Source organism: Eschrichtius robustus, chromosome 5 (genome assembly GCF_028021215.1).
Source record: "Eschrichtius robustus isolate mEscRob2 chromosome 5, mEscRob2.pri, whole genome shotgun sequence".
NCBI classification, from domain to species: domain Eukaryota; kingdom Metazoa; phylum Chordata; class Mammalia; order Artiodactyla; family Eschrichtiidae; genus Eschrichtius; species Eschrichtius robustus.
In genome coordinates this window covers 92,740,291-92,752,462 of record NC_090828.1, presented here as the reverse complement: position 1 = coordinate 92,752,462, position 12,172 = coordinate 92,740,291, and the positions used below count along the sequence as shown (strand labels likewise).

At 38.1% G+C, this 12,172-nt stretch overlaps 1 protein-coding gene across 1 annotated transcript in view; it reads left to right on the top strand.

The window, feature by feature from the left end:
• Positions 1–12,172, top strand: part of THSD7B (thrombospondin type 1 domain containing 7B) — a 786,243-nt gene that overhangs the window by 574,296 nt on the left and 199,775 nt on the right. The gene's annotated exons all lie outside the window — the stretch shown is intronic.

The window sequence follows — 12,172 nt, the reverse complement described above, 5'->3', positions numbered from 1 at the left end:
AAAACTTCTCCCATGATTGCATACTGTTATTATATTAGGACTGATATATACATTTTAATCAATTGAATAGGTGGAGTACAAGATGATGATTGCTAAAAGTTCTTTATTCTTAGAGAGGTGAATTGTGTCTTATATGGGTCTGTAGATTCTTTGTGACTCTGAAACTTTTAAGAAAATAGCTACACAGGCTTCTATTCCTAATTCTATTGTATTCATTTCTGCCCTCTTAACTCCATTTTGATTAGACTTTCTATACAGGTTGTTTAATGGAAGGGAAATCCACACGTCTGTTGTTAATTTGAGTAGCGTATCTAGTACTGCTTGTATGTAGATACCATTTGTCATTTCAAGACTGACAACTCTAGCTGTTTTTTTCCTAAATTTTGATAAAAGACACATAACTCACTGAAAATGAAAAATTATCATACTGGCAAAAAATATTTATCTTCCAAGACAGGGCATAGTATTAGGCGAGTCTTGTTTTTTAAGGTTACGTGGGATAAAAGGATGACCCTGGTTTCTTCCTTCAAAGCAGATATAAAGCATATTGGGAAAAAAATGATGCAGAGGATTGTAAAATCAACATACAGGTTGCCAAAAAAAACTTCACAAGTACAGTAGTTTGGGGAAGGGAAAAGTGGGATATGATTAATGAAAACAGGAGGGAAATAATCAGAGAAGAGAGAGTCTGAGGAGAGAAGCCTCTTCAGTATGAAGAAAGGAATAATACAGGTTGATGGTCAGGAGAAGAACTTTCAAATGAATACTCATATGAAGGTATGAAGGCTATTTGACCTTTCCTAGGGGATTTTCCAGGCATTTAAAAAAGGGAAATGACTACTAAGCATTTATAGTTATAAATAATGTATGAAAATTCTTCTCTCTCCTCAACACCAATGAAACCTAAGCCTTTATAGCACCAGCGTTAAACACTAATTCTAATATGCTAATTTTATGAACTAGGAAATTATCAAGTGAGTAAAAGGACTTCATTGGAGCACAGACGCTAAAACTGTATTCTCAGTGTGTATAGGCAAATGTATGGAAATGTGTCTATCAAATTTGAGAGTATGCGTAAGATAAGGGTACTTGTAAGCCTGTTATGACTTAAAGGAAACTTGTTCTAAACACTTAATTGACATATAAAACTTGTAACCTTAAGAAGTAGTACATGCTGAAAATTAAGCCCAAGTTCAAGACTAATTTAGATAAATCCCATATGTGAAAACTAAGCGAGGGTGGGTTTGTCCGCAGGAGCTGTTTCTAGCTTTTGAGCTCGGGAAGGAAATTGTAGCGTTCCAAAGACATTTGTTGTGATGCTCGGAAGTGAATCCTGGGATTTAATTATCAGAAATCAAATTTAGTGCAGCATATATTCTGATGTAAAGAGGTTTCAGGTATCTAGAATGTATGTGGCTTAAACTTGAATTGGAAAACTTCACCCCAATCCATACTTTATATTTTAACATAAGTTAATTGATCAAGACAGTAAATCATAAGCCCTCCGTCTCACTTGTAAGTCTGTGAATGTCAAGGAAAAATGCTATTGTAAAAAATCCTAAATTTAAAGGAAATTGTCCCCAGAGCCCTTCCTTTTCTAAAGAAAGCACAGTTTTACCTGTAAGTATATTTGTGGAAAGCTATCTGTGGACTTCATTATGTATTTGCTCTTATACATGGTAGAATCCCCTTTGTGTGTGTATGTGTGTTATATATTGAAATTTGTTGAAGTTATCCATATTTTCTTAATTCATCTGAATATAAATTGGGTTGTCAGGAATCTTCACGATTTAGGAAATATTCCTCAGCTTCTATTATTTATGGCAATTCTTCTTTAGAAGAGCTCGCTATTTGTTTCCCTGAGCTGGAAATATGATCTAGTGAGAGGTACACCCACTGAGGCTGTTTTTTAAAGTTCAATTTTACTACTGGCCTTAGGTTATTGGTCTCCTTTCCAACTGGTTTTTAGGTCTAGATTTACTTTTCTATTTTTGGAACCAGATTAATCCTCTCTCATCCATTTACCCATAAGTAAGAGCTTACAAAAAATGTAACCAAATTATAGCAGTAAGAGAGGTACATATCTTTAATACCTGTGCATGAGGAAAATTCAGTATATGGCATATTGAGTCTAACATACTGTTTGTAAAAAAAAAAAAAAAAAAAAAAAAAAACTTTCTTATGTGTATATATATAGATATATATATTATGCATATGCTATGTAAATGTTAGTATACCTGCATGTACTTAATCATTCTCCTCCTTTGCTTCTCTTTAGAACATGAGGTCTTTCTGAGGGCAAGGGCTGTCTTTCTACCTTTGTAACTCATTCTAGCCCCTTGTACACCATCCTGTGGATTGTCAAATTATATTCATTGGATGCTTTAGCTGAAAAGAAACCTTCTCTCTGGATGAGTGTGTGGCTAGCTCCATAGAAAGAAAAAATATTTTAGAACTCTGATCTCTTAAGCTGCGATTTGTCATTCGAATTGTCAAAAAACATGAGCTCTTTTAGAAGAAAGAAAAAAGAACCTCCACATTATTACTGCCCAAAGAATCTTTCACGATTTGCCTGAAAAATCCTGGGTGTTTGCATCCCCACTGAAATCTAACTCGGTGATATAAATGAAAAGGTTGGTATTATCTACACAAGCTCGTAAACTGCTCTGAATCTGTTTGTGAAATCAATATTTATAATCTCTCATAAAAAAACCTCCCTTTTAGACTAAAACCTATCAACATGACAGCTCTTTCTCCAGAAGTGCCAAAGTGACAGCAGGACTTTGGTGGCTTTCTGCTAAGTAGATTTGTGATGATAAATAGCTCGAGCATGCAGCCGACCCAAAGCTTTTATTTAGTTGGAAAACTGCTAAATAGTTTATTGAATTATCAGGTCAGTTGACTGATGCCCTTGACTATGCTGTGCATAATCAAATACATAATATATTTTAATTTTTTATAGTCTATAATGTGGTGAGTGGATTTAAGTGCACTTGTACTGTATCTTTTTGCTGTCTTTTTTCTTGTGGAGTTCTGCGTAATAGGAGATTAAATATGGGGACATTAAAGTTCCATTGGACTTACATTTCCCTTTATGAGTTCTTTACACAATTGAAGGCAAGGGAGTGCCAGGAAATTCTGTGTTGTTTATATGTTGCACATTTGTGTGTCCCATGTGCTGGAATAAAAATCTGACAGCGAGATTCATTCTCTGTACTTTTTAAAATGCATCCATTTAAACACAGTTTTGAAAGAGTTTTGATTATGCTTGCAACTGAACGAGTGGATATAAATTAAATATATGGGTTTTCTAGAAACACCTGCTATTTTAAAGGTGTGTCTTCTCTCCAAAGAGAAGTGGCCTGAATTTGGAAATAATGAGTATAATGCGTTTTCTTTTCCATAGCAGGGTAATACTATTTTAAAGAATACTTTCTTTCCAAAGATAAACAGGTATATTTTCGCAAGATCATTTCTCCCTTATAAGGTGGCTTTGGACGAGAAAATTTTCTATAGAGAAGTATCTTATGCTCATTTTGATACTGCTTCATTAATTATTAATAGCATTTTAGGATGTGGAAAGAGGATAACTGTCATTCAAACTGAGTGTTTGTTTACCCGGAACAATATGGCTCACTTAAAGTTTAATTTGATTTAACCAGTTTTGGCCTCTTGCTTCTTTTGGACCTGCCCGACTTCCACTCATCCTAACCTAGCCCAAATCATTCCTGGCAGAGTCCTGCTCACTTTGGACTTAGCACTTTGGCAGGAGCTCCAGACTGTAATGGAGCAAGAAGTCATTGTCTTGAGCGTTAATACGGAAGGCCCACAGTTATCCATGATGAAGTACATTCAGGTGTACCATTCTTGTGTCGGGAAGTAGGGGTTGGTGACTGCACCTTTGAGAAGAACTTGTTTTAATTATGAAATATCATATGTCATAAAATTAAGAGATGCAGAGTGATTTATTCTTCAGGGTTACTTGGGAGGATTATGTAATAAAGGCAGATACTCCTAAAACATTTTACTTCTCGCCAACATACTAATTATGATAGCAGATTATTATACTAATTATTATACACCACACCCCATCTCAGAGGCAGAGTGAAATGACTTCTAAAGGCTGGTGTTCAGCCATTCCATACCCTTTATGCCTGTCTGCCAACCCAAACGCTGTGCTCTCAAGTTGTGACGTTGCACTAACTGAGCTGCGTAGAGCCTGCAGGAGAGGCAGTTTTTCTTTTTTGTTCCTGCCCTGTCACCATTTCCAAGCAAAAAAATTATGTTTTCTTCTGAAGAGATTCCTCTCCGCCACACTTGTGTCTACACATATCCTATTCTTGATCATAGGACTACCCCTCATGCTTGTTGAAATCTTTTGCAACTTTGATCATTTTTCTTGAGAACTGCCAGAATCACTCATGAGAAGCAATTTTCCTCTACCTGTTGTTCACTCTTTCTTGTCTTTTACTGTGTTTTTTTTATACTGGGTATTGCTACTCTGCACATATTCAAACTCATTTTTAGTTGTTATGCAAGAGGTTCCTATGTACCTCTAGAATGTTCTCTACTAAGCTGGCTTGGCAAATTTCCCTAATGCTGTCCCTAGGCAGGGTTTCCAGGATTGGCAGGAGACAGCTATAAAATTGTGAAACAGGCAAATTTTGTCAAATTTTATCTTTGGAACCCTTTCAGTGTGCTGTCATACCTCATGTTATCCCTAGCCTCTGAACTCCTGAAGTTCTGAAATATTATATTAGATAACATCAGCCTCAGCAGGAAATCACATCATCCGTATTGGAAATTTTGCAAAACTATCTTCTTAACCAGGGACTTCAAGTAGAAGTGCTTACGTACTTTTCTAGAAAAAAATATTGACAGAACCTACTTTTCAGATCTTTCCTGAATAATCCTGTCTTTTAACCTTTAAATGCAAAATGGAAACTTCCTTCCTCCTCTCATGCATTAAAAAAATATGGCTCTGACTTTAACCACAAGCATTTAGAAAGTTAAACCATGTATTGGTGGGAGTGTAGCACCTTCTAAAAATAGCTTGCTTAAGACTCCTTTAAAAGAAAGATTCTAAATGGCATGTTCATTCTCTAGATCTTTTTTTATTGAGATATAATTGACATATAACACTGTGTAAGTTTAAGATGTACAATGTATGGATTTTTATAGATTTATATATTGTAATATGACTACCACCATAGCATTAGTTAAAACACCTCTCACATCACATAATCATCATTTCGTTTTTGTGGTGAGAATAATTAAGACCTAGTCTCTTAGCCGCTTGGAAATTTGTAATACAGTATTGTTGACTATAATCACTATGCTGTGCGTTAGATCTCCAGGACTTATTTATCTACTAATTGCAAGTTTATACCCTTTAGATTTTTCAAGCTTTATCCCACTATTAAATTACCAGAAAGCAAGTTACCTAGGTCCTGACTAGGTCCTGTGATAGATCCCTGCAGAAAAGCACTTGTTGAATCATGATTTAATTTTTCTGTATGACTTAAGAGTCCATATAAAAATAGTCTCCCTGAGAAGCTTATCTAAATCTTTTGGAATATAGAGTATTGCTTCATAACCTTTACTGATCGTTAGAGTAGAAAAATCACCATATGGGTGGGGGAAAAATTGGTATAAAAACAGTTTCCCGGGCCCCTGCTCTGGAAACTGTGGTCAGCACAGAGTAAGTTCAGGAAAGTGTATTTGTTAACAAAGCTTTGTCTTTGCTCCTTTTTCTGGTCAGGCAAATTGAGGAACACTGCTGATTTGAGAGTCTTGTCACTGAGGCTACCATTTTTGCTGACGTCAGCTCTGGAAAACAATTTCTCTGCAGTTGACTTAGCCTGCCCTTTCTAATATCAACAATGAATACAACCACTAGTTCTTTGCTACTCAAAGTAAATCTGGGAGGAACCTCCCATTTTATAGAGGAGGAGACTAAGGCTTAGAGGGGTGTAATTACTTGACCAGCTTTGCCCACTGATGTGTATAACGGGCTAAGAGTCATTCAGGTCTGAGGTCAAATGCTACCCTGCCATCTTCTAGCTGTGAGAACATGAGAAAATTATTTAACCTTATTGAGTCTCAGTTTCATGTTCTGTCAAAGGGGTATAACGATAACAACTACCTTATAAGATTATTGTATTAATTAATATAAAATGAAAATAATGTTGTTTGGCAAATAGTTAAGTACTTGATAAATGTTAGGATTATGTTTCCTTGGTCTCTAACACATAATTTCTGTTTCAGTTCAGTTTGTTTTCATCTATATTACCTTTTAGACCTAAGTTATACAGATTGCTTTTCTTTTCATATTTAGCTACTGGAATATTTGAAGTCAAATATTTTAGCTGTAATCACTCAGCTTATATACATAGGAAAATCTACTGTCACTGCTTCCTGTATGGGAAGTCTGCTTTATTTTATTTCTAAATATCTTATTTGGCATTGCATTTTTTTTCCTGGTGGCAAAAAGGGATGTAACTTTTTACATGTTTATAGCTAATTTTCTATCAACTTGTGATTCTTTGGATATAAATGTTTTTATTAAGGTGTGTAACAGAAAGATACACAAATCATTATGGGTAGAACTCTATGACTTTTCACAAATCGAATCTTCCCATTCGATTACTACCCACATCAAGAGATAATACTTTATCAGTATCTCACGTGCCTCCTTTTGAGCTCCAGCTCCTTCTCTACCACCTTCCTCTCACCAAATAGAACTACTCTTCAGACTTCTAACAGGATAAATTCGTTTTATCATTTAAAAAAAACTTTACATAAATGGATTCTGCACTATACTCTTTTGTGTCTGCCTTTTTCTCCTCTGCATGATGTTTGTGAGATTTATCCATGTTGCGATGTATAGCAATATTTTGTTCATTTCCATTGCTTTATGTTGTGTCCTTGTATATATCCCATTATTAGATTATATATACCACATTTTATCTGTTCTCATTAATGGATGGACATTTGGGTTGTTTCCAATTTGGGGTTATTACAAATAACCCTGCTGCAACCATTCTTGTACGTGTCTTTGGTGCTCACGTGTGTGCATTTCTGTTGCATACAGACCTAAGAGTTGAATTCCTAGGTCATAGGCTATGCATATATTCAACTTCAGTAGATAATTGGCATTTCATTTTAACTTGTAAACTATCACAGATCTTTCTAAACATAGCTAGTACATAATTCTAGATAATGACTTGAAATGTGACCTGTCTGACACCATGAAAAGAGGTATGAAAGCCATACGGATGCATTAAATGTTTATCTCAGCACATCCCATATCACCGCACATCAGTGACTGCTGTCTCCTCCCACGTATATCTCTGTTCCCAAAGAGAACAAATGTATGAGCATCGCCTTCTTGCTGGACTCTTCTCATGTCTCTCCTAAACAACCCTCATACCCATCATACTTCCTCTGCCTCTTGTTACCTTCAGCATAAAGCACAAGCTACATGATATAGTTTATAAGACATTTCATGATCTGGTCCCAATCACATTCTGTGAGCTCAGAGTCATGGTCAAATCAGCAAGGCCCTCAGGCCAGGGAAGCTGCTGATGAGTCAAGAGGAAAGGGTCACTTCTGTCTTTCTATTCCCTCATCAGCCCTCATACAGCCTTTCTCGTAAAGAGTGAGAATTTCACATTCTCATGATGATCCTATAAATCAACTGATTGTTATCTAATATGATATCTTTTAACAAAAAATGCCTTTCAATTACAAATCACCATTCTTTAATGAAATTAGATACTTGGAATGACTTTATCACCCTTTCTCTAGAAGCTACTCATCAAATTCCCTCTACACTGGATTAAAATCAGGCCCATTTACCATTTAAATATAGACTGCCCAAGGCAGATTGGAGTTGTTGCTTTCTTCCCTGAAGAAAAGTCTTTCTCTTAGAGGACCAGGGAAGGGACATCTGTGCTGAAAGCAAGTATGGAACCAATTGCAGTGTCTGCCTCCACAGGGTGTCCCTAGACAGCAGAAGTATTGTCCACAGCCAGCTTCCACGCTAATAGGCACCGATCTTGTCACCCTTAGAAATGAAGGCAAATTAGTTTGAATAGCAATCTTAGGAAAGAAGTGTCAAGCTGACTCAGTCAGTTGAGCTGACTCTCCAGTGCACTGGTCAGAAGGGAGCCAGCAGGGACCGCATGTCATAAACTAGAATGGCAACAACACAGTGAAAATTGCTTTTTTCTTTGCTCTGTTTGTGGAGCAAGGGAACACAATTATATGGAAGTCATTGTTGGTCCAAAATTTGATAGTTTGCTTATTTGAAAGGACACTTGATACTAGCATAAGTGTATTTTTGAACTTTTAAATCTTTGCTCAAATTTAGCTTCCAAATATGACCTACCCGAGCACCTGTTTCGACTTAGGATGGGGTTATGTCCAACTAAACCCATCATAAGTTGAAAGTATCTTAAGTTGAAAATACATTCAACACATTTACCCTAGCAAACATCATAGCTTAGCCTCGACTGCCTTAAAAGTGCTCGGAACACTTACATTAGCCTACAGTTGGGCAAAATCATCATCTAACACAAAGCTTATTTTATAATGAAGTGTTGAATATCTTATGTAATTTACTGAATTCTGTAGCAAAAGGGAGAAAACAGAATGGTTGTGAGTGTATTGGTTGTTTACCCTCGTGATCGCTTGGCTGACTGGGGGCTGCTGCCCTCTGCCGCTGTCCAGCACCACGAGAGAGTATGAACCATATATCGCTAGCCCGGGAAAAGGTCAAAATTCCAAATTCGATGTATGGTTTCTACTGAATGCATATTGCTTTTGCACCATTGTAAAGTCAAAATAACCGTTAAGTCAGGGACCATCTGTACTGTATTCTGTCTCCCTCACCACCCTCACTCCTTCCATTCACCCTTACTTAGCTCTCCTTTTCCTACTATATGATTTCCTCATTTATTCTTGGTTTTATTTTTTGGCTGTCTCTCCACACCACCCCCCAAAACAGATATACTGCCCAGTTCTCATTGAGCACCTTGAAAGCTGACAATAGTGTTGTCTTAGGTTGGATTCTGCCAGAAGCAGAGCCTGAAATAGGATTCAAGAACAAGAATTGTGTCTGTCAAGTGCAGGGCACACCATTAGGGTAGAATAAGAAGTGTCACAGGGAAGGGAAGAAACAATATGGTACCTGTGTTACGAAGCCAGGTACCATAGTGGCCACCGAAGCCTAAGCTTGTGGAAGCCTAAACTCTGGGAGACTGTGCAAAACACATGGTTTGATCAGACCCAAAGAGCCAGGAAACTGGGATATTTGTATGGAAATTTCTGAGAGTCCCTCGTTGAAGAGAATGTTCAGTCTATGCACTTTGGGCTAAGCATAGGCAGTCTTCTATTTTGGAAAAAGCTCATAGGCACAGAGATCCAGATACTGGCAGCTGGAATTTAGCCAGGGCACAGTGAAAGGTTGCTACTGGTGTCATCCCTCTGTGATTTACAGTACCAAGATGCATTGAAGTTGCTTGGTTAGTATTTTTTTTTTTTTTAAACTGGGGTTATATATAGTCTGTATAATCCATGTCATAACCAGAAGTCCACATTTTTCCAATAAAAGTATACTTTACCACAGCCCAGTGGCCGGTTGAATGTGTATTTTGAGTAGTTTGCATTTGGGGTAAAAATAGATTTATCATTATCTGGCTGTGGAGTCTCATCTGTTCTCCCTTGAAACTGGTCCCATGCCCTTTGTGGATGCTGGACCAAGGCGATGGGAAAGAGGAAATCTGGGTACGGAGACCAAACCATGTCCCGATTCATGAGCTGGAAATAAGATAATTCAACGGGCTTCAGAACCACCCTACATATATCCTCCTTTTTTCCTTTAGGTGCTGTACAGCATATTATATCCCTTTCTCTATGGCTACTACAAAATACTGTTTTGTTGGCCTGCAAATAGATATAAGAGGAGGCAGAGCAGGCTGGGACTGGCATGTGAGACTCTTAGGCAGCATTCTCCATGCATGAGAAAAGAGTATCTGACTGAACACAGCTAAGGAGTTCCAGGACAATCATAGTTCAGGTTAGGAACAAACCTAAAAGAATCTAGTCTCCCAGTTCTCAGTCATGGCTGCCCATTTGATTTACTAGAGAAGTGTTGCATTCCCTACCTCCCCACCCAGACCAACTAAATCAGAATTTTTGCTGGTGGTATCCAACAATCTTTTTTAAAATCCTCAGGTGATTCTGATGTGCAGCTAGGGCTGAGAACTGTTGAATGCAGCATCTTGTAAATGAGGTAACTGGAGCTCAGGGAGGTGACTTGACACCTAATTACCGCCTAGAACAGGGACCCTGCCTGTCTGTCATTCCTTTCCTATTTGAACACCTCTTCCGTCTGAATGAACACAAGTGCAATAAGAAATGTCAGTGATGTGAATGTGCTCTATCCCTGTGTTATTCACTTAGGAAAACAAGTAGGGGGCCCTCTGACCTCATCCTGCAACATCCTCCCCCCTCACCTCTCTGCCCACTAAAGGCAAATGGCCTTTACCATGAGCAAGTGACCTCTTTTGGGAGATGATTTAACTGATCATAAGGCCTCCAACAACTTCCTTTTCCTGTATGAGGGAACTCACCTGGTGGCTGTGCAAATACCCCTGAAAAGGTGGAAAAATATACTGCATGGATCCATGGTTTGGAGTGGTATGATATGGTAGTGGATGTATTTTTCTGTGTGTTATTCAACAAATCTCACATGTATGTCCTCATGCTGTATAATTAGGGACACTGGGGGGAGACATATAAAAATTTAATGTGGCAGGTACAATTGTGTAAGTGTATGATGTGGACAGGGACTTCTAAGCAACAGTAATTTATTAATGAGCTTTGGTAGCTTTCAAAAAGAGAAGAGGTAAAAATAAAATTGAATTTAGGGTAATTGTAAATGTTTTGGAAGACAACTTTAAGTCTCTGCATCTGTGCCATTATTCATTCATGCAGCAAACACTTCTAAGAATGAATGATGTGCCAGGAGGAGTTACTGAAGCTCATTTCAACGCCACTCCTCCGAGAGTTTCCACTGGGAACTTGCATTCCCGGAAACTTGAGTGAGGGATTGGGTAGGTTGAAAGTATAAATGGTCAGACCCTAGATGCTCATAGTATCAGAAATGCTTTGCCTTTTTTAAAAATACATGAAATCAGTTTGGATTCAATCAGCAAAATTACCTGCTTCTCCTCTATATCAAGATGATTTGCAGCTAACCAAAACCTCAACCCAGACTGGCTGAAACAATTAGGAAATACGTTACCTCATATAACAAGAAACACAGTGATCATGTGGGCTCCAGGGTTGGTTGGTGCTGTGGCTCAGCAATGTCATCAAGGACATAGTTTTTTTCAGTCTCTGCTTTGCCATCATCGGTGCCAGCATGAAGCCAACTGAAGAATGAAGGCTGAACCTCAGGATGTTAACACAATCAGCAGTGTCAGGCAGAGCCTCCTGGTGCAGCAATGACCAAAAGAATAAGAGAGTGTCTCTCTTTGGGGAATCTTAGGAACAGTAAGTTTTTCCCAGAACTTCCCCCACTCCCGGGAAGGACTTCACCTCACACCTCAATGACCGAAGTTGGATTTTGTGTCCATTCCTAAACTGATCTCTGGAAGGAGTCATGGGATAAACTTGATTAGCTCAAACAAGTATTTTCCAACCAAAACTTTTCTAAACTTCATGACACATATAAAACTATAATATTCATCTGGCAAAGTGGAAAATGTATTCAAAGCTACTTATGTCAGGAGTGAATGGTCTGTGACCCTAGTCTCCATGGGATGGTGCTAGCAATGTCTCAGGCTCCCCTGAAATCCACATACAAGACCCTGGTATGTTAGGACCCTGCTTCTCGAACTTTCATGTGCATATGAATGACATAACAGAGCTTGCTAAAATGCAGACTCTGATTCAGTAGGTCTGCGGGGACAGACAAAGAGACTGTAATTTTAACAAGCTTCCAGGTGGTGGCAAAGTTGCTGGTATGCAGATTATACCTTGCGATGCTAGCGTGTACCAGCTGGGAGCTCTCTCCTAGACATCACCTGGGGTGGAATGCATGTTGAAGAGTGAACGAAAATATCCACTATATACTCTTTTTTTTTTTAATTTTGGAAAATTT